This window comes from Camellia sinensis, chromosome 10 (assembly GCF_055761805.1).
Source record: "Camellia sinensis isolate YWXY chromosome 10, ASM5576180v1, whole genome shotgun sequence".
NCBI classification, from domain to species: Eukaryota; Viridiplantae; Streptophyta; class Magnoliopsida; order Ericales; family Theaceae; genus Camellia; species Camellia sinensis.
Genome location: NC_138970.1, coordinates 164,825,649 through 164,849,745, shown reverse-complemented (window position 1 = coordinate 164,849,745; position 24,097 = coordinate 164,825,649). Strand labels below are relative to the sequence as shown.

The following is a 24,097-nucleotide window of genomic DNA, read 5'->3' as shown; positions in this document are numbered from 1 at the left end:
CAGAGTCGGGCCTCGGATCTCGACAAGCTCATGACCAGCCGCTACAGGCTCGATCGGGACCTAGTAAGCATCTCCGATGTGTCTCTAGCAAGTTAGCGTTGTGGGAAGCTTTGGCCAATCAGCCCTCTGCCCCGCTCGAGAAGCCCCTCTACCATAGGCCCTGCTTGCCCGGGACACTCTGCGCCTTACTCTCGCGGCAGGAGCTCTCGCCTCCTCAGCTTCACAAATACCAGTCAGGGGCGGCATCAAGTGTGTCTAGATGAAAGCTGCATAGTCGGCCTCCGCTTGGAAGAAGTCGACGTTAAGGTCCACTATGAACTGGATGACCTCCTCAACAAATAGGCTCTCTGTGGACCGCATGGACTCTGGTAGAGCCATCGGGACGATCAGGTCGAGCAGGCCCATAATTTAGCGCACAAAGCGCTCACCCAAGAACCAAGCCTGGCAGACTGGGCCCTCAAGCAGAATGCAGTAGCGGGAGATGGCTTAGGCGCCGGCAAACTAGTCTCGGACCCCCTTGCATCAAGGCCCATGGCTGCTACGTGATCTGTAAACAGGAGTTGTACAAATTATTAGTTGCTATCAGTTGCTAAACGAACAATTTCAAAGCAAAAATGACTGTGTTTTAGAGTACCTCATAGGCCGCTACCATGTCGAAGTACTGCCTGAAGAATGTGAAAGGCTCACGGGTCCTATGGCAAAGTTGACCGTCATATATCTGCGAAAAGGGAACTATCAATGGAAGCTCCTTTACAGGCTTTGGGGCGAGAGTCGGAAAGTATGCGTATAGCCGTAGCTATAGGGAAAGTGTAGTGGTAAGTGATCAGAACAGTGTTCGAATAGATACAGAAAGTGCAAAACAGAAAGCACAGTATATGAACAGTGTTTGAGTAGATACAGAAATGCGAAGCAGAAAGCATGTGTTAAAATAGATGTAAAGCAGAAGCTGTAAAGAAACTATAAGGTACTAAAAAGAGAGAACTGAGATGTGTACCTCCCAGGCTCGCTAGTAGCCTCCAATCAAGTCTCCCCACAGACGGGAGGTAGAGCTCATATATCCGTACAGTGTGGTGAAGCCAGCTCCACCCCAGTCGTAGAAACGAACTCGAGGAAGGGTCACCAAGACACTCAGCAAATGTAGGCCTACGATGTTCCACCTGTTCGAAAACAAGGTGGTACCGAAGATGAACATCAGGAAGCCCCTGGCGTACTGCTCGATCTCCTCTATCGTCTCAGACTTGGTCCCTCTGAATCGCTCAGCAAACCAAGTGTATTTGACCATCCCCATCCGGTATATGGTTGGGTATGTCCCCAGCAGCTTGAACCAAGCCGCCTCTCACTTCTCTATATCCGTATCAAGAGGGATCGGATCGCCTCCTACGTCTAAGCCGGTGATCATGGCAAAGTCCTAAGGAGTCATTGTCATCTTCCCTGCGGTAGCAAAGTGGAATGAGTTGGTGGTATCCCACCACCTCTCTACCAGTGCTCCTAAGAGGGGACGGCTCGCGATGACCCAAGTCAAGCTAGAGTAGAAGAGGCCGAAGCCCGCCTCGTCAATGATGTCACGGACTCCAACTGGGAGCTCATCATACCAGTCTCGAGCAGTCGTAACACCGTAACCCCTGAAGGCACGAGACTCGCCCTGTGGCAGAAAACAAATGCAATCAGATATAAGACAGTGCATCAAATGCAATCAGATATAAGGCAGTGCATCAAATGCAATCAGATATAAGGCAGTGCATGAAATGCAGTCAGATATAAGGCAGTGTAGGAATTACAAACAATGAAAGGCAGAAATACATGAAAATAGAGGTCCTACCTCAACGGCAATGGCTGGCAAGTGAGAATCCGGCTCTCTCAGCAAAAGGTTATCCGATGCACCGCAGGCGAACTCAGTGAAGCGTCTGATGCCTCTGAAAGTGGGCAATATGTATGTCTATGGGTGATATCTCACCGAATCGAAAGGTTGTACCCTTAGTGGTAGTGGCTCTGGCTTGGCCTCAAGCTCGAACTCCGCCTCCAAGTCGGCCTCAAGGTCAACTATCGGTTCCTCTACCTCCGGCACAGGTAGAACTATTAAGGAAACCTCCGGAGGAGCTCCATCGTGAGGAATCTCGTCCGCCATCTGAAAATGGGTGTGAAGTGGGTGAAAAGTGAAGAAAAATGGTAAACTTGGAAAAAGTCAAACCCTAGGAGAGAGAAAATGGAGGAAAAAGTCAAAGCCAGGAAAAGTGCACAAAACTCAAGAGAAACTCGAGGGGAATGAGCCTAGAATGGTAGAAGTGAGGAAGGAAGCACCGAAATCAAGTTTCAATCGGTTCAAAGTGAAGGAAATAAAGAGATTTTAGAGAATCAACTTCGCGTGGGGTGTTGAAAAACGTGAAGAAAGAGCAAATCTAGAGAGAATGAATGTCTAGAGAGAGAGTGAGGAGGATTTCGGACTTGAGGGTGTGAGGAAATGAGCCCTAGTGGCTCATTTTTAAAGACCCAAACCGAAAAGTCAAGTTTGCCCTCGATCTGCCATCGATGGCCAACAAGGCTCATCGATGGCTGGCAAGGCACATTAGTAGCCGACACCTGGCCGGTGGCCTTCCCTTGTGGCCAGCAGCTTCCTTTGGGTTCTTGATGATGTTTTGAATATTTGGTTTTCAAGAATTGAAGGTGTAGTTCATTGTTGAGTTTAGAATGTCTCTACGAAAGCTCAAAACTGTGTTTTCGGTGCGCGATGATCGTCACTTGTCAACGTGAACGAGGTGTATTCTTTAAATACATTGTAATTTTCCCGAGAGGTGAATCGAAAGTTTCTATTGAATTTGTTTTCGTCAAATCATGCTTTGGTATCTTGCATAGAACATGTATTTCTTATTCATTGTTGCGTGGAACATGCATTTCACTTTGTGGCATAGAATATGCATTTCACATATGTTGTTGTAAGATGTGCATCTCACGGGAATTGCTTGCGCGTCTTGCATTTGCTCTTGAATCATGCATGGAATCTACATCCGCTTTCACGTATAGAATATGCTTCTGCTTCGAATTATGCATAGAATATGCTTATGCTTGTTTAGAACATGCCATTAACATTCTATCTCGATTGTTTATATTGCATAGAACATGCATTCCTACTGTATCGCACTTGTTAAGTCTCTTTCTTACACATGCACGATATTGTATGTACGGTTCATTCAGAGGAGTTCCAAGTTAAATCATTCGTGCCCTTTGAATCGCATCATTTTACCTCTTCCTCTTCTCGCGTGAGACGCGTTAGGATTGTTTCGGTTAAAAACATTCGGGTGTGTCCCGGTGTTCACACCACCTCTTTCTCCTCTTGCGTGAGACACGTTAGGATTGCTTCGGTTAAAAACATTCGGGTGCATCCCCGTGTTCACACCACCGCTTCGGTTAAAAACATTCAGGCACGTCCCGGTGTTCACACCACCCCTTCGGTTAAAAACATTCGGGCGCATCCCGGTGTTCACACCACCCCTTCGGTTAAAAACATTCGGGTGCATCCCGGTGCTCACACCACCCCTCTCGATTAAAAACATTTGGGTGCATCCCGGTGTTCACAGCACCCCCTCTCAGTTAAAAACATTCGGGTGCATCCCGGTGTTCACCTCACCCCCCTTCAGTTAAAAACATTTGGGTGTGTCCCGGTTTTCACATTACTAAACACCCTTCTCGGTTAAAAACATTCGGGTGTGTCCCAGTGTTTACACCACCCCTCTTGACTAAAAACATTCAGGTGCATCCCGTTGTTCACACCACTTTTCAGTTAAAAACATTCGGGTACGTCCCGATATTCACACCACATCTTTTCCTCTCGCGTGAGACGCATTAGGATTGTTTGCATCGGTTAAAAACATTCGGGTGTGTCCCAGTGTTCACACCATCATTTTTCTTCTTCCGCGTGCAACGCGTTAGAACCTCGGTTGAGACCTCAGGTGTGCCCGAACGTCGCCCTTCGCCTTTCCTACGGGTCGCGTAGGTAAGCTTTAATTTTCTTACATCCTTTCTGCATGAAATGTAGTTTGGGTTTGTGTTTTTCGCGCATGGCACATGGTTTTCTTTTCGTGATTGGAATTGTTGTGCCTTGTTTCAGTTTGTTTAACTGTGGCATTTTTTTGCATAACATTTGCATTTAAATGTTTTATTGCATAGCCTCATTGTATGATCATAAGTTATGTTCTTACATCTTGCATATCATTTACATTTTGCCCCAGAATTACGTTGGTTTGATTCTTTGCAAAGGGATACGTAGGCAGCCTGTGGGCGTAACCATTTTTCTTTCAGTTTTAATTATTTGTCTAAGTCTTACGGCCTTGTCAAAATGGGTCATCTCTGGGTTTTGACATTCACTCACGTCATTTCATGACTCCGAGTTCTGTCAAAGAGGGACAACTATAGGCACCCCATTTTTGACGTCCTTTCAAGACTTAGATGTTCTTGCAGGTACATCCGATGACAAGTCTGTTTGCTCGCAGAGCGCTCGAAGGCTTCAGCGGAACGCCACAACTTTAAGCCTTTCAAACCCTGCATCCATGTTGTCTCATTTTTCGACCATGCCTTGGTCTTTCCATCCTGCAATCACTAGTGGTCTGCCGACCATCCTTGGAGGCTGTCGGTCATCACTTAATGTCTGCCAGCCATTGATGTGCCTTGCCGGCCATCACTGATGGTCGGCCAGCCACCAGTGTTTTCTATAGATATTTTATGCCAACTGTACCAACTATTTGCACAAATGCTTGCAACTGTCCACACGTGGAGGGCTGGATCTCCTTATATAGATTTCATGTTTTCTATATATAGGGATCCCTTCTCTCATATTTTGAGGTTAGAAAATTTTAGACTCAAAATTTTCCTCTCTCTACAATTCTCTCTATCTCTCTCTCTCTCTCTCTCTCTCTACAAGTTTCCTACACTTTTGCCTATACACCTTTAACCAAATCCCCTAATCTCTGAGCTGAGGTGTTCTTAGACTTGGTTTGAGCTCTAGAAGATGGTATTTGCTTGGTTTGTTGCCTAAAATTACTCTTTCCTTCAAGAGGTATAACACTTGTCTTGTATACTTTGTTTTGCATACTCATTTTGCTATATTTTTTCACTGTTTTTGGGCTGCTTTTGAACTGTAAAAAAACCTGTTTTGGTGGACTAGAAGTGATGGTTTGAGACCATTTTAAGTTAGGGGGTGCTTCACCCTTCTTTTCTTTTATTTGAAAGGCTTTTGCACTTTTGTTTTCCACTTTCAAACCAACTTTTTTTGGGCTTTTAACCACTGAATTTCAGAGTATTTTTAGTGGCAAAAAACATGTGTTGAAGTCCAAAATTGGAGGGGTTAGCCTCTCCTCCTTGTGTCTTGTTTACTAGCTTAGTTAGTTCTATATGTTAGCATGATTTTCTAACTTTTTGTACCTATATTCCAGCATGTTTTTGTCTTTGTTTTAGCCCTGTTTTGGGCTGTTTGAGTTGATTACATGTTTTGGTGTTGTTTAGGGACATGTTTCAATTAGCATACTTTATGCTTGCATACATTCATCTTGTCTTGCATGCACTGAGACTCGACACATCATTCAAACTGCATTGTCATTTCAATAATTCTTTGAATACGTGTTTAACCGCATGTTATGAAATTGCTTCATATGTCATATTAGTAGTCGAGCCTATTAAATTGCATTCTTTGCATGCGTTGTATTAGACATCTTGTATAGATAGGAATCATGCATATTTTTCTAACTCATATATTCTTAGCTTGGAGTATTAGGTGAGTTTTTAGTGCTTTAGCATACTTGCATGAGTGTGAGTGATTGTCATGACTAGCATGCTTGCCATGAGGCTAAATGCTTATTCAATAAAACTATTTGAATGTCTGTGGATGAAAGCTTGTTGCTTGAATTGGAATGATTTAATGAATGTAAGTTTTAAGCCCACTTTGTTAAATGACAAATCAGTTTTAAGCTCACTATGTTTGGTGGCAAATTCGTAAACTTTAAGCCCACTTGAGGTGGCAAATTCAAACCCTTTTTGCAAAAACAAACATGAACTTGAATCGTTCCTATTTGAGCAAACTATTTTATACTTGCTTGTGTGCATTACATAGTGGTGCTAGCCTAATAACCGGAACAAGAGCACATAATGTTTATAAAAAATCATATCATGATTAGTAGAGGCCAATCTTGGATCGAACGAGCAGGGGTGCTCAATCCATGACCTTTCCCTCTAGTACCCAAGTTCTTGAGTCGAGGCAACTTTGATGATGACAGACATGTGGCCTTTGGCACGAGTCATGGGTTTCTTAAATTTTTTAAAAATAAAATATTTAGGTAGCAACTTTGTATCTGGTAAAGCAGTCCAATTTTGGCTTTTTTTATCCTAAAATCAATTTTTCAAACTATTTGCTGGATTTGGACTCTTTGGTGTTTATCAATTTTACATTGCACTTGTGAGATTAGATTCAGAATTGTGGGAGTCCGAACTGTAGGGTTTTCTTTCAAACTTCCGAAAGAGGGCGCGAAAAAGTCGAGCTACACCCAAAATTTCATTGTTTCTTACTGCGTTGTTACTTGCAAATAGAAGAAAATTTTGAACAAAATCAAATAATGGATGAGAATAATAATCAAAATTATTTTTTGAAATAACTCATCAAAGAAAATGTAAGTATTAACATAAATATTAAATTACAATTATTGATTTCAATGTTTTTTTAAAATTTTTTTTATTTTTACGTAAAAACAAATATTTAACCTATTTTACGTCAATAATGTTTGGACTTTCAAATATGAATAAATTCTCTTTGTTTGAATCTGAAAATCCGAACAAACTAATGTTATTTGGCACTGGATTGCCGAACGGCTTGATTATGTTCGACTTTATAAGTTTGAACAAGCTGAATATTTCAAATTAATTTTATATTTGGGTGTATCATAAAATTAACACATTATATTATTCAAAGATATTTTATAAAAATAGTATAAGGTGTATTGAGAATAAATTATATATTTAAATAGTTTAATAAAAAATGTTAAGAAATTGGGCATAGTTCAACAAAAAATGTTAAGAAATTGGGCGTACTAATTAGGTTGCAAGCCCATGAACTAAATGCTAAGATAAAGTCAATTTTCATATGTTGAGTAAATTAAAAATAGTGGCCACGTAAATTAAAAATTTGGTATCAAAAAGTGTCATTAACAAAAATGTGTACCATTGACTTGTAGGAAATTTTATTTTCACACACTTACTTATCTCTGTGTAAATATTTAATGATTTTTTTTTTAATTATAGTTTTGCCCTAAAATAAAATTATTAAAATGTCCTTATTTTCTCCACCAAAACCCTAATTTCTTAATCCTAAACCTAGTTACCGCCTGTCGTTATTGCCGCCGCCGCCATCAACTCCACTACAACTTCTTGGCCGCAAAACCGCCATCTCTCTCTCTCTCTCTCTCTCTCTCTCTCTCTCTCTCTCTCTCTCTCTCTCTCTCTCTCTCTCTCTCTCTCTCTCTCTCTCTCTCTCTCTCTCTCTCTCTCTCTCTCTGTGGTTTGTGTAGTTATGGTGCAAAACATACTTGTGACTAGTTGTGCTGGGTATATTGGAACCCACACGGTGCTTCAGTTGCTTTTGGATGGAAATGCATGGACAAAGACCTTTTACTATGCCCTCTTTCCACTTAATTGAAGTGGTGGTAATTTTTGTTGTTCCTTCATCGAGAAAGGTAAAAACCTTCGCGAGCTTTGTTTATTCAAAGTAAGGATTGAGGCTAAAATTCTAATGACTATATAACAAAAAAAATTAATAACTTATATAAATCCATAATTAAACCATAGCTCTAACCAACATGTCATTTATAGTGCCTCAATGTAACAAAAAAAAAAAAATTTAAATGAATGAAAATTCTTTTCAAGACCACGGCAGGTAGGGACGGAACCAAGATTTCATTATCGGAGAGGCCAAAAGAAAAATAATTTTTTTCACCATATACACAAAACACATATGTATGTATAATATGATATATATATATATATAAATATGAATTATATATACATAAAAAAAATTTAAATACCATAGAAACAATTTCTAATAAGATGAATAAGTTTTTTTGGTGTAAAATAGAAAGAGAATTCAAAATGGAAGAAAAATAACATATATTTTTTTTTATATTGGGAGCCATTTTATGTATAAAATGATATATATATTTTTAAAATTTTATGGTAAATAATAATTTTCACAGAAACAGAGGGCCTATGACCCCTCATAGTCTTCTCTTGGTTTCGTCCCTGAAAGCAGGAGAGAAGAAACAACACTAACAAATGTAATAATGTAACCCGAGTTGTATGGCCCAAATCTTACACTTTCCATAAGGTTCGTATATATATGTATCCTATGTGGGTGTTTAGGAAGATAGTTGAGTTTTTTTGTGGTTGGATGTGATGTTTGTGAGAGAAAAAGTGAAATGATTATAGGGTTTGATGTGATATTTTGTTTGGATTTGTTTTTTTTTTGGTTTTATAACCAATTTGTCTTTTAGTGAAAAAAAATCAAAAAATCAAATTCCCAAACAATGCCTATGTGTTTGTGTGTATGTCTGTGTGAGGGTTTGATGTTAGAAGTTTGGATTTTTTTTAGTTTAGAGAATGACTAGCAAAGGGGTAGAGGGAATGGCGGAGGCAGAGGCAGCGACAACGGTAAAAGGGGTTGAAAAGGGCTAACTCAGAGCTGCCGCCATCATCGATGCATGGTCATGGACGGCAATAGGCGACAAGTGACAATGGGTGTTGGTTTAGGGTTTCAATGTTAAAGAGAGATATTTTTGACAAAAAGGGTTGTACATTGAGCAAAATTACAAAATTCAAAATTAGTTAGTGTGTGTATTAAGAGAGGATGTGGAGTGAGATATTTTACTGTGTGGAAATAGAATTACCCTTGAGTTGTGTGAGATATCTATTTGAATTACGCTAATAGTCCTTATAGTTTGAGACTTGTGTCACTTTAATCTTTGACTTTTCAATTGTGATACATTTAACCTTAAATTTTGAATACTGTTTCAAATAACGACAATCAAAGATGATTCCTTTGCAAACGGTCCATTTCAAGGTTGTGTTAGTTAATTTGTATGTTGTTTGAAATGTAATTATTTTTTTTTTAATGAATAATGTTGAAACTTTATTAGTTATAAAATTCTGTTTGGTTTGATTTTCAAAATCTATTTTTAGAAAAAAAAATTTCTAAGAAATTAAAAATTAAATTGGTGAAAAAAAATTAAAAATACATTATTTTTATATAATTTTATCTTTTGGGATGATAGAAATAATTTTTTTAAATATATATATTTTTTTATTTTTTTAAAAGTCAAACATTGCGATAATTTTGATACTATTATTAAACCAATCCATTAAATTAAAAAATTCAAAATTGAAAATATTTCATATATTAAACATATCGATTACATATTAAAAACATAATAAGGATGCATTAAATGATAACCATAAAAAATAAAAAATAAAAATCAACAAAAACAACCACCCATTATATAATCATCATCCAAACACATACTAAAAATTAATTTGGTAAATAAATAAATAAATAAAAATGTAAAAGATTAATAATTTTTATATATTTTATCGTTGGTGGGGTAGAAATAATTTTTAGAAATTCAAAAATAATTTTTTGACATTTATTTGTCAAATAAATTTATATTTTATTAAATTCACGATTTTGCTCCTTAAATGGAGCAACAGTGTCTCAATTGTCCTTATTTAGAACAATATTTAAAATTTAAAGTCAAATATATCACAATTAAAAGGTAAGTGAAGACATCTCATTTTTTACCGCCCTTAAGATTTGGGCGCTACTGATGGTTTACTTGGTGTTGAAAGTTGTGCAGTGCAAAGGTTTGGTTTCTTTGGCAAGGAGAGTCAAATCCAAACCTTATACCCCATTTTTGGACCAAAACTATTTTGACCAAAGATTTTAGACCTTAAAACCCTCTCTTTCAAAATATTTTTGAAACAAAGTTCCTACAATGTTCTGACGCTCGCATTTCATTAAATGTTGCGCTTTTCGGTAAACCGAGTGAGGACAAAGTGGAAATGAATGAAAGAAAGATGAAATCATTGAAAAATATTTCAAAACACCTTGTTTAGGGGTTCAGAGTTGAAGAAAAGAGGAAATGAGAGAAGAAAACTAGTTTGGGAGAAGTTCGGCATGAATCCGAGAAGGATCAAAACTGAGCGTCTTCACCAAAACAAGAATAAATTTTTGCATAGTTTGAATTTTGATGCAAGGCTGCCACCATTGGAAAGCTTACTTCCGGGGCTTCAATTTGGACACAAGAATGACCTGAAAATGAGTCTAGATGAATGAGTTATGCCCATTTAAAGTTAGACTTGGAAAGTAGAATTTTCTTGCCAACCAGAAAAATGGGCTGCTGACCAGAAAAGTATCCAGTCGACCCAAAAAGGTGGTCGGACGACCAGAAAAGTGGTCTGCAGGTCCCAAACTCAGATTTTTTGAAGATATTTTCTCTCCACCTGTCTTCCACAACCTCTAGCTGTTCCATAGACAGATATTTCGAACCAACTCTTGCTTTTTGCTATATATGAGCCATATCTCCCATTTTGCAAAAAAAAGAACATTGAAGCAATTTTGGGAGCCTCTCTCTCTAAAAAATTTCTCTCTCACTAGAAATTCCAGAGCTAAATTTCAGCTTGTCTCTCTAGTTGGCTCTCCCTCTTGACCTTATGTGCATGCAAGAGATATGCTTGGAGATATACCTCTCCTTTGCCTAGGCATCCTTGATCAAACTTGTTTACCATTGGGATGAGATTCCTTGGAGCCTCCTTTGAGTCCTAGAAGTTGGTTTTACCTCAGAATTTTGGCTATTTTGCAGTTGTGCTTCAAGGGTAAGCATCTCCCTCTTTTAAACTCATTTTTGTACACTATCTTGGCCAACTTTGCATGCTTGTTTTGCCACCCTTTCAAACTGTTCTTGGCTTGTTTTTGAACTGAAAAAAACTCTATTTTTCAGTCCTCAAAGTGGTGGTTTAAGCCTTGTTTGGTTAGGGGGTGTTCCCTCCCTTTTGCTCCTTGGCTTGTAAAGCCTTTTGAGCCATCTTTCACCACCTTTCAAACCATCTTTGTTTGGCCTTTTAACCATTGAAATCCAGAGGAATTTCAATGGTGGAAAGGTAGTTTTGAGGCCCAAAATGGGAGGGGGTGGTTCCCCTCCTCTTGTCATGTTAGCATGTGTTATTGGCCTATCAAATGAACATGTATTTCTCCCTTCTTGAGGCTTAGTTTGAGCATATTTTTGTGACTTTTTGGGCCTGCTCTAACTCTATTTTAGGCTGGTTTGGTTGTTTCTTGCATGTTCCTTACACTTGTAGTGTAAACCTTGCTCACTAGCTTTATATGCTTTCTATTTTAGCCTATAATTCTAGCATGTTTTGGCTCTACTCCAGCACAATTTTGGCCATTATTTAACATGCTTAAACTCTATTTTATGTTGTTTTGGTCATGCATGCCTTGCTTTGTATAGTCATAGTACATTCTAGCTCACTAGCTTTGTGTTTTGAGTCCACTAGCATGCATTACTTGGGCTATTCACATGATTTGGCATCATTTGATATGTGATTTCAGTGTATGTAGTGTGGCCATGCCCTCACATCTTTCACTCTTTCAATGCTTTGGAAGGTTGGTGCTTTATGCCTTAAATAATGAGCCAATGTGTATGTCTTCTTGCCTAAGCTTTTGAGCTATCATTTCGGTGTGTTTATGGTGTTATTTTGCCATGATACAACTCTGATTTTTGTTGGTAAAGTCATCTCATGCTTGGTTTTGGTAGGTGTAGGGTAATCATGCTCATTAGCCTAGCTTACTTGATGTTTTGGCTTACCATGCTAGCTTGTTTTGGCTACACTCCGTGCATGTTTTAGCCTTGATTTGACATGCTCTAGAACTGTTTTGGGTTGTCTTGGCCATATGGTTTATGTATTACATAGCTGTAGTGCAATGGGCTTGACTAGCCATGTGTTTTCATGCCTCTAACATGCCATACTTGTGATAGTTGCATGTCATGACATCATTTATCATGATATTTCAGAGCATATAGTATTGCCATGTTCTCACTTCTTTCACTCTTTGAGCGCTTTTAAGGGTTATGCATTTGTGCCTCATTTATGGGCCAATGCGTATGCATGCATGCCTAGACTTTTGAGCTCCCATCTCAGCATGTTTTGGCCTTTGTTTTGACTTACTTGAGCTCTGTCTACGGTTGATTCATTCATTTGTGCCATGTATTGCATGCCTCTAGTGTAGTCCTTTTTGGTAGCCTTGTGCCTTAAGCCTGCTAACATGCTATCTTTGAGCTATTTGGATGATTTGGCATCATTCCACACCTGATTTCGGAGCATATAGTGTTGTCACACTTCCATGTTTATCACTTCTTAATCATGTTTGAGAGTTGTGCTCTTATGCTTAGTTGATGGGCCAATGCATGAGCATACATTATCTTGCTTTTCATGCCATCATTTCAGAGTATTTTGGCCATTGTTATGGAGCCTCATAGGTCTGTCCATATTCGGTTTAAGTCCATTGAGCATCGTATTGAATGCCTTGTGTGTAACATGTTTTACTAGCTTTGATGCATTAGCTTTTAAACATGTCATACATGCATTATCCATATGATAGAATCTTGTGCATGCATTGTTTGCATGATAGAATCTTGCGCGTGCCATAATAGCATTGGTAGAATTGCATTTTGTTTGCATGTTGTTGTATTGCATTGTGTTTGCATGCCATTAGCATTGATAGGTTGATCATGCTTATGTTGTGTTGTATTGTGTTTGGATAAGGTATTAATCCAAACACGAGAAACGAGGGGCGTTTCATACTTGAAGTGATGAAACGTGCCTCATTTCTTGGTCGCCGACCCTCTTGATCAGGCATGATAGAGGTTAAGGCATTTATATGTTATTTGTACATTCATTTACATTGAATTGTGCAATCTTGGCTTCTCGGCCATCGTGCATTGCGATGCTCAGTTGGTGGCCCGAGAGTCGAGTACCGCACTCCCTTGAGCTTAAGAAATGATAGGGAGGGTGGTTGTGCACACATACCTTGCAAATACACTGTTGTGCCCCTTCTTGTTCTCTGTTGTAGCAAACTGGAGTTGGGCAGCATTTTCTGGTTGGCAGACCAGTAAAAGTGGCTGGCTGACCACTTTTTCTGGTCTGCAGCATGTGTAAGTGGTCTACAGGTGGTCTACACCACCATTAAGTGGTCGGCAACCTTCCTGGAGGTCTCCAAGTTAAAGTAGAAGCTATCTGGAGCTTTGTGCAGTGTTCTAAGATCAAATGCAAACAGAGGCAAGTTGGGGCATAGCGATGGATTTCCGAGCGAGGCGATCGAACATGCATACACTTCTCGCCCTAAGGCTCCTCTTTTACTGCTTTACTTAGCTTCTTTACTTGGCTAGCTAATGCTTTGGTTTTTTACTTAATTAGTTAATGCACTTAACTAATCAATTCGTATTGTAATAACTAAGTAGTTAACTAGGATTAGTTAATTAGTTTTGATTTGTAATAATTAGTTTAATTAGTTTTGATTTGTAATAATTAGTTTAATTAGCTTAGATTAGCTAGTTAGCTTATTATTCGGACCCTCTGTCGAGAGGGCGAATTTTGTAATAAGTGTGCGTGTGTGTAAATGTCTTCCAACCCCACGTCTTTCTCCCTTTTATTTATCAGCTTTTGATCGTTAGTTTTAGGGCATGTTTCAATTAGCATACTTATGTTTGCATGCGTGCATCATTCATTTTGTCTTGCATGCACCGAGCTCGGCGCATCATTCAAACTGCATTGTATTTCAATACACTTTACTTGAATACGTGTTTAACAGCATGTTATCAAGTGTTGCATTCATATGCCATTCTATATAGCCGAGCCTATTTTTGCTGCATTTTTGCGTGTGTTGCATTAAGCATTGTTAACATAGTTAGGATCATGCATTGATTACTAACTAGCTTCTGTTTTGGCTTGGAGTATACTGTGAGTGTTTATGCTTTAGTATCCTTGCATGTGTGTAAGTGACTGCCATGATAGCATGCTTACTACGAGGCTATGTGCTTAAATGATTAACTGCATGAATGCTTGTGGATGAAGGCTTCATTGCCTGAATTGGAACAACTCTATGATTGTGAGTCTTAAGCCCACTTGAAGTGGCAAAATCATGTTTTTTTAAGCCCACTTGAGAGTGGCAAATCCGCAACTTAGCCTACTTGCGAATAGCATTTTCAAACAACTTTCAAAAACAAACACGAGTTGTTTTGTTCCAATCCGCGTGATTGAGTCTATACTTGTATGTTGTGCGCATCACATAGTAAGATTAGCTAATAAATTGGAATAAGAACACATGTGTCTTCAAAAACAGCATATCATGTTAGTAAAGGCCAATCTTTGATCGGGCGAGCGGAAGTGCTCATTTCAGGACCTTCCCCTCTCGTACCCAAGTTCCCGAGCTGAGGCAACTTTGGTGATGACGGACACGTGGCCTTAGGCACGAGTCAGGGTTTCCTAAATTTCTCCAAAATAAAATATTTAGATGGCGACTCTAAAATCTGGCAAAGTAGTCTATGTTTGGCGCTTTTTTATTCAAAATTGATTTTCCAAAACCAATTTCCAGATTCGGACTCTTTGGTGATTTGTCAGTCTTACATTACACTTTGTGAGATTAGATTCAGAACCATGACAGGAATCCGAACTGTAGTAGCTAAAACTACAATTCGCGCCCTCGCGCGCGGAGCGGAGTTCAGGCGGTCTACAGTAAGGGACCAAAATAACAATGTGTCCCAAATTATAGGGACTGCTAGTGTAATTCACCCATAATAATAACAATCTATACTATTGTATATGTGAAAGGTAAAGCTAGTATTGACATCTCATAGTATAAATTTTTTAAAATACTCATGAAACTCAAAATTAAGACCTTGAATCTGATAATATGTGTGCGCCTTCCTTCTAGTAAGAATAAAAGACAAGTAAATGTCTTTAAATAATAATATTCTAATTGAATTAGGTTCTGTTTAATTGTGACTTAAAAAGTGATCTAAAATTAAAGTTCAATTCGGTTTGAGCCCATGACATACGTTGCGAAAGGAAATTAGGTTCATTATTCTCGACGTTCATTAAACTAGGTTCATAATTGAATTATGTTCATTATTCTCTAGATTTTGAAAAATATTAATTTTTTCATCTCATAAAAATATTTAAAAATAAAAAAAATCACTGAAAAAAAAAATCAAAGTTTCCAAACGGACAATATTGTGCTTAAAAATTGAAGGAACCAGAAGAACTGAAGCCAATCAACTATTTAATCTGCTTATTATTTTTTTATGTATGCATTAGAATCTAGTTAGTCATAGCAAACAGTACTAAGATTACAACCATTACATGGGATACATGGTAGCGTTTGAAGGAACACAACAAACCAGTACTAAAAGCCCACACCAAAGAAAGCGAGTTACACCACAAAAAACACTTATATGCAAAACACTGAAGTGTTCTGGATTTTAGTTTAAACCCATTTTAGTTTGGTTTGGTTTGTTTGGTTTTGATGGGGAGATTTTAAGGGCACTTGGTCTTGTTAGCATGAGTGGTCATGTCTGTGTAACAATTTCCACACAATTGTCTGTTGCCAGTAGTACAGGAGGGGTGATTACTCAGTATTATCGTTATATAGACGCGTGATATTTTATAAAATTTTAATTGATAGAAAGGGATAGGAATTTACGATTTATGTTAAGGGATCAAAAAACAACATAGGGGCTAAGTAATTGTGATTGACTTAGAATATAATTATGTAGTATTCCGAGATTATTAAATAATTTTTCAAAAAGGAGGGACACACTTACACCACTCGCAGCACGTGCCACATGCCCTGATGCACACGTTTGGCCTTGAATGCAACCTACACCTTTCCTTGCACAGCCCTTCACAGTCTGCCAAAACAAAAGCCACCATTTGCAAGGGAACCCCCCATTATGTGAAAATTTCGCTCCCAAAAAAAAAATAAAATTAGAAAAATTTGCTCACAAAAAACCCATATGTTAATTAGATGTATATATTAAGTTTGTATTATTTGTTAATTAGATGTATAATATATGGAAAATTTTAGTATACACGCCACTTGAAAATGGTGCACCATATGCACCCCTTGAAAGGAGTACACAATTATGTTATTTTCTTCTTAAGTGATGTCAATTTTTTTTTTTAATTATGACTTACAAGATTTTTGATTATGTGTCATGTGGTGTTTGGTTATGAATTTTATTTTATTTTATTTTAATTATGACTAAGAAAGTATAGAGTTGCATCATTTTATTCTTTAGTTATAAGGTGCATATGATACACAGCTTTAAAGTATATGTACCATAATTTTTCTCATAATATAAAATCTTTACAATTAAAAAGCAGCTACCTTTAAAAAAGACAAATTATATGGATGATATGATCATGTCAGAACCTTCCCTAACAAAAATATATAGGGTTGGTTTAGCATGAAGATTTGGTTTATGTTGTGATTATTTTAATCACAAAAAGATAGAATAAGTTTTTTTAACTTAATGAGACAAAATGTCACAGTCAAATTATAATCATTTCACTTATTTTCTCACAAAAATCAAAAAAGTTAAAAAGCTCATCTCAAACGAGACTTTTTAACCCCAGATTAAAATAACCAAAAAGTTAAAAAGTCAACCCATATCCTAAACGAAAGCATAACTTATTTTCACTAAAATAATTTGTAACATTTAATTACACAAATAATTTGTAATATTTATATTTTATTGTTTATAACATAACAAATGGTTTGTAATTTGTATTGTAGTGGGAGTGTACAATAGTTTTACACAATAGTTTCATCTATTGATAACTTTCACACAATAGTTTCTTTTATATGCACAGAAAGCAATCACAACACTGAATACAATCTCACATGAATATAAAATTCATCTAATATGAAAATGAAAATGTTGTGTCTGGCTCTATATTTAATTTTTATATTCTTAACTTTTCTTAGCACAAAGTGGCATAAACACTACACAGTAGCTAAAAATAGAGCATCTTTGTTGTCTATGAAATATACATATAGAGTGAATATATTAATTTGATAAAATTTAAAGGGCAAATTTCTTGAATAGTCCTATAATTTTGACCGAGTTTCGCTTTGGTCCTTATCGTTTTAAAGGGCAAATCATTTGAGATGGATCTCAAAACACCCCTCCATTTGGAGGGTCTGAAATGAAATGATTAAGAATAACTATTCACTTAGAATGGCGAATAATAATTTCATATAAATGTATTTTTTATTATTTTTTTAATCCGTCAAATATAAGAATAAATATTTTGATGAAATAATGATTCTCTATTTTCATTCTGTTCCTATGAACCAAACATTAATCGAATAAAATTAAATAGAATCATCATTCTATAAAAAAATTGCATTTCCATGTTTGGTTTGACTAAAAAGATAATAAAAAATGAAATCACCATTCTTCATCCTAAAAAAATAATCCTCCTATAAGAGAGACAAAGAAATAATCATTTTATTCAATTCCATCTTATTTTAGTGAACTAAATAGAGCAAAATCCCACCAGCTTCCTAATCAAGTCGAAGCTCAAACACACAGAGAGAGAGAGAGAGAGAGAGAGAGAGAGTACCCAGGAATGGCAAAAGCCTTCTGTTAGCTCCTTTCATCACCTGAAATTGAACCAAGTACACGAACATATATATATATAATAGAGATGTTTCAAAACACTATAAAAAAAACAAATATAGCTTAAGAAACAGTAGCAAACTAATTAAAATATGAAGAAGGTTGCAGTGGTTATGGAATGAAACCTGGGTTTGGAGGTGGTCTTCAATCTCAGCATCAGATGATACGTGCACTCACACAACACAGCACTCACCATTTTTAACTTAACAAACATGTACGGTTGAGATCTACAAAACTACAAAGCTCTATTTTTATATTTTATCAAGGGGTTGGGTTTGAGAAGCAAATAGAGAAAAGACTGGTTCTGGGTAGTGGATAGTCTCTTATACCTGGGTAATGCAGAAGAGTAAAACCGCCATTAGATAGAGCCAGCGTGACTCCATTCAACCACCACCACTTTCACAGACAGAGAGAGAGAACTACGTTGGGAGCTTCGGAAGCCCTCGTTTGAAAACAGGCTAATTTAATAATTTTTTAATTATTTAGCTAAAATATAAATTAAAAAAAATTAGTATATTTAAAATGACTTTTTACGAAAAGATGTGTAAAAAGTAGAGAGGAAAGAGAATCTTTGACTTTTTTTGTATGAATTGTTAATTTTTTGGCTAATTTAATAACTTTTTGAATTTTTAACTAAAAAGAAGGATTCCCAAACGAGGCCTAAGTTGACATCTTATTGGGTTTTGTTAACAAGTATTAAGGCCAGGTGTTAAAGAATACATTAAATCATATTAAGGGTTGGTTTGGAAAGTCTAAAAAAAAATTAATTCATGTTAGCAAAAATAAAATTAATTCATGTGGTTTTTAACAATCCAAACAAAATTAATTTTGGTCCAAAAATTAATTCATGTTAATTTAGTGTGGTTCCTTCAAGTTCAATGGGTTAATTTTTAAACAGCTCTGCTACAGAGCCCGAAAGGGTTTCGAGCCAAATTTGGCTCGAATTTGAGAAGGAGGAAGAAGAAGAAGAAGAAGAAGAAGAAGAGAATGAGGAAGAAGAGAAGGAGGAGCAGAACTGGAGGGGGCCCTAAAAATAGGGCTGGAGGCGGAAGCGGAGGGAGGCGGAGGTGGAGGCGGGTGGAGGCAGAGGCAGAGGCACAGGCAGAGGTGGAGGCGGAGGCAAAGGCGACGATCAGCCGACGACCGACGAGCTACGACGATTGGCCGACGACCGACGACGAGCTCCCACCTCTCCCCTCTGTTTCTCTCTCTCGCCTCTGCTTCTCAGGTTCAAAACAAAGAAGAAGAAGAAGAAAAGAAAGAAGAGGAAGGGAAAAAAAAAAAATCAAAACCCAAAACGACGTCGTTTTGGGTTTTGACCCACATTCGGGCCACTAATTTCGGGCCCTAAAACATTATTCATTTTTAAATCCCAAATAAAAATTTAAATTTAAATCTAACTTTGTGAAAGGGTTTATCTGCTTCTGTGTTGTCATCATGTCATCAATTTGACAAGATAGAAATAGGAATTCGAGATTTCACAAAAAATAAAAAAATAAAAATTATCAAGACCTCAGTTAACAGGAATTCGAGATTTCACAAAGATTATTAGAATTTGTGAAAGGGTCATCAGAACCTCAGTTTAACAAAAAAAAATTCAAAAAAAAAAAAAATAGCAGAATTTACAGAACCTCAGTTACAAAAAATTCACAAGTCCAAAAAAAATTATCAGAACTTCAGTTTCCCAAAAAAATAAAAACATGAAGGAGAATCAATTATAAAAATTATCAGAATTTGTAGTTTAAAATAATAAAAAAAATACATGGAGGTTTTTGGCGTAATTTCCATGGCAGAACAGTGGGTTTCTCATATGCCAAACAACAAATAAACATACAAAAAAATTGGAGGAAAATTTTTAAGCACCCACAATAATGGCTTTTATAGATGAACCCACCAGATCAGGTTGAAGGATACGGATTTACGCGCAAAAAAAATAAATAAAAACAAAACAGAAAAGCAACCAGTATTTGACGATCGGTGGTGTTTCAGACGGTGAGTTCTTCTTCGACGCCACAGATGTGCACTTTGGTGGCGTTCGGCTTTGGCAAGCTTCGCGAGTCTTCTTCGACGCCGATGATGTGTACTCCAGTGGTGATCGGCTTTGGCAAGCTTCGCGAGATATCTTCACTGTTCAACGTCAGCGAATCGCCTCCTTCGCTTCAGCGTGTCCATGTGCCCTAGAAAATTTCAGTGTTGTGTGTGGAGTGAGGCGATGCTGGTGTGAATCAGAGTGGGAGAGGGGATAGTTTGATAAATTTACCTTAGCTTGGGTTGTGTGTAAGCACCTGAATCAATTTTCTCTGGTAGTGGCTAGTTTAGCCTTTTTTGAACGGTAGTGACTAATTTATCCCAAACCCGTCTTCCGAGACGGTGCCTAATTGATTTCATTATAATAGAAACTTTAAAAAATTATAAATTTTATATCATTAGAGAATTACTTGTCATTTTCTATAATTGCATCTATTTTTATATAATTTTCATAATGAAATTTTATTAAATATTTTTTTATCATGACATTAAATGCACTTGATTTTTATAAATGACATAAATTACTTTTTCTTTAATTTTTAAATTTGTTTGGGGTGTCTTATATATGTACACTTTTTATCTTTTTATTTTTTTGGGTCATATCACCTCTCTACTTTTCTGCATATCTTTTTGTAAAAAGTTAAAAAGTGTACTTATTTAGATCATTCAAAAAGTATACTTTTTTGTAAAAATGAAAAATCAATATTAAAAATGAAGTGTAATAAAAATGAATCTAAAAATTATAAAAAAATATTTTAAAAAAATCAATATTAATCAGCAAAGGAATTTTATTTTTAAGCCTTTGTTTGTGATGTGGGTTGACTTTTTAACTATTAGCCTAGGGCTAAAAAGTTTCGTTTATGATAGACTTTTTGACTTTTTTAACTTTTGTGAGAGAAAAAATAAAATGATTATGATTTAAATGTGACATTTTGTTTTATCTGGCTAAAATAGCCAATTTTGTCCTATATGACTATTTTAGCCCATATGGGTATGCCAAACATAGCCTAAATAACATTTTTTAGATTTTTTTTTTAATTTTTAAATATCCTTTATTTTCTATTATAATTATATTATATGGTGTACGAAAAACGAATCTAGAAACTATAACAAATATAAAAAATAAAGGGTATTTAAAAAAAAATTTAAAAAATCAAGAAATGTCATTCAAAAATAAAAGGGCATTCACCTTTATAATAAAAAATGTTCAAAAAAATATTCCATTATTAAAAGTATACAAAAATATTAAAATAGAGAGAATTAAGAAAAGAATAGTTTGGTCTTTAACAATATAACATTTATAACATAAACAATTTTTTATGATAATGGGGTTAATTAAGATGATTTAATGCATCCCTAATAAGTGGCTTAATGGAACTAAGTGGTGATACATGCATCAATTAGTGTACTAATTAGTGTACCAACACTAGTTATGACATTACTATTGACTTTACTTATTATACAAATTACAAATATCAAAAATATCTTAAATTATTTTACATTATCAATTGGTATGCACTAATTGGTACATATAGCATTAATCTAACGGAACTTATTAACAAAATCCTAATTTATTTATAATCAATGAAAATAATATAGAAATCTACTTTCTAAATTCACTTTTTTATGTCTAGTGACGTATAAAAAAAAAAAGGACAATTTCATATAAGTGGTGTTAGTGAAAATTAATTAGATATTAATAAAAATAATTATAATTATATTTATTAATATTTATAATATTTCTTACCCTTCTGTAATTATTTTTCCTGACATCCACTCACAAATTATTTTCCCTAAAAAAAAAATAATTGACAAATTATTAGAAAATATATGAGAGATAGAGTTATTTTATATGAGATTTTTTTTTTTCAAATCCTTGATATTAAGATCTTATAAGATAAATGACGTGCAATATTTTTATAGTAGTTGGAGTCCTTCAACATTTTCATAAAGAAATTTCACCTTGACACAGAGAAATTTTAATTTTCACAAAGAAACTTTAAAAAACTTTATGATTTCACAGAAAAATTTATAAATTTCTCTAATACGATCACAGAAAAATTTTATCGAGGGATCTTTTCTAATAAAAAAAAAATTAGATCTCTCATACTATCCAAAATTGAAGAAAGATGTTTCACTAATTTTTTTTATTTTATATATTTTAATTTCTAATATATTGCCACATTATTAAATTTAAAAAATATGTATAATTTTTAGGGGTTTTTTTTTAAGGTCCCTGATATTAAGGTTGTATAGCATAAAAAACATTCAATATTTTCATAATGTCTAAGGTCCCTCAACAATATTTTCATAATGCCTAAAGTCCCTCAACTTTGATCTAGAGAAATTTCAGTCTAGAGAAAATTGGTCTAGAGAAATTTCAGTCCAGAGAAAATTGGTCTAGAGAAATTTCAGTCTAGAGAAATTTCAATCTAGAGAAATTTGGTCCAGAGAAACTTCAATCCAGAGAAAATTGGTCCAAAGAAATTTCAGACCAAATTTCTCTGGAAAGTTTAATTATTCTTAGAATTTCTCTGGCCCAATTCTTCCTAGAATTTCTCAGCATTTCTCTAATGCATTGGCTGAGTCCAGAGAAATTTTGAATTTCTCTGGTCCAATTCTTCTCAGATTTTTCTGGCCCAATCCTTCCTAGAATTTCTCTAATGCATTGACTGACTGGAGAAATGGTTGATGGAGAAAATTCAATCCAGAGAATTTCTCTCCAAAAAAATTTCTGAAAATTTCTTTGGATTTCGAAATTTCTCTCTAGAGAAATTCTCTGGATTCTCTGTCTGTGTTTTAACCAAATTTCTCTGGATTTCAAAATTTCTCTCCAGAGAAATTCTTATACCAAGGCTTCTAGATCTCAACAGTTACATCCAAGGCTTTAACTTACATCTGGAGAAATGGTCTTTAACTTACATGATTGATAACTTACATTCTCTGTAGTATCATGACTGGATTTCTCTCCATATGGTCTTTAACTTACATCCAAGGCTTCTAGATCTCAACAATTGAACCAAAAGGTACAGAGAAGAAAAAAAGTATCTAAAATCAAGGCTCTACCATAAATAAATATATATATATATATATATAATAGAAATTTCGAATAAGCAACAACAAAGAGAGAGAGAAAGAGAGAGAGAGAGACCTGGTGAGAGATAGCGTAACAGTGGAAAGAGAAGTGAGATCGGGAGCAGAAGGAGGAGATTGACACCGGCGGTGGCGATCTATCTTCTTGAGTAGATTTTAGAGCTTCATCGATGCAAACTTTCATCTGCAGAGTTCCAAACTAGGTTGGAGGAAGATAAAGAGGCAACTCTGTTTATAAACCACTCAGAAACCTCTCGCCAACGAAGCCGACTCCGTTCCCCAGGGCCACGAAAATGTCACTACTTTGATTGAGTTCTTCCAAGCAGACGGTAGGTGTAATATAAGGGTACAGGGTGAGGGACCTTAGACTACAACAGAACAGATTGTGGATCTAATCCATTACTAAAAGTTGGATAGGGACCTTAGACTGATTTTCCCTAATTTTTAAGCTATTGCAGCACTGTAAGTTAGTAGTGGGTATCAAAGCAAATATTTTTCCATGCCATTTTAAAAATGGACTGATTTATTGCAGTTTTTTTTTTTCTAATTAAAACTTAATATAAAAAGTTAAAAACATTCCCCTCGTAATAATTAATTTTGTTAGGTTATCTAAATTAGCATCATAAATGAAAATTGTATAAAAAATCCTACCCTGCCTCACCCTTGCAGTAGCATTCCACACCCTTCTCCGACTCCTGCAGCACCCTTCCAGAGGAAAGACGGGGTTCACAACTGATGTAGCATGTATCATTATACAATTTTTGGATCAAAGGATAGGCAAAGCAAAGGTAAATCACGGGTCGATTTTAGAATTGCATGAAATTTGGTAGGTTGATGAAAAACGTAATATTAAGCATGATCCATGGACACCAGTGGATTTTGGATTCCATCATTTGGGTGATCAATTTGGCGAATTTGTCGTTTTTGAAAAGATTTAAATCTTTCATTACTTCTAGCACAAGTCTCGGAATCTGATTCTGTAAAATCTACCATGATCGTGGAAACATATATTAGTGTTTCTTTATTTTATTGCAATATTTTTATTTTTGATAATTTTCGTTATATTTTCTTATTTTTGTATTGATCATAGCGAAATTGTCCATTCTAGTTGTTTCCTATTGTCTTTACTCATAAATATTGAATGGAAGCCTTAGGGTTCTTTAGGTTTTTAGTATTAATATATTTCGAGTCTTATACTATTTTAGTCTAAC

General features: G+C 35.9%; 1 long non-coding RNA gene across 3 annotated transcripts; it reads right to left on the bottom strand.

Annotated features, from left to right (window-relative positions):
- Positions 1–20,077, bottom strand: LOC114322173 (uncharacterized). Of its 3 annotated transcripts, XR_014342853.1 has the most exons (8): positions 19,727–20,077; positions 18,095–18,196; positions 17,891–18,000; positions 17,710–17,749; positions 15,903–15,989; positions 995–1,642; positions 635–718; positions 1–547 (listed from the first exon to the last, which is right to left on the bottom strand). It is a non-coding gene; the product is annotated as an uncharacterized LOC114322173 (long non-coding RNA). The 3 variants fall into 3 exon arrangements; XR_014342855.1 differs by lacking the exons at positions 635–718; positions 995–1,642 and having other exon boundaries at positions 424–547; XR_014342854.1 differs by lacking the exons at positions 1–547; positions 635–718; positions 995–1,642 and having other exon boundaries at positions 13,750–15,989.
- Between the last annotated feature and the right edge of the window lie 4,020 nt (positions 20,078–24,097).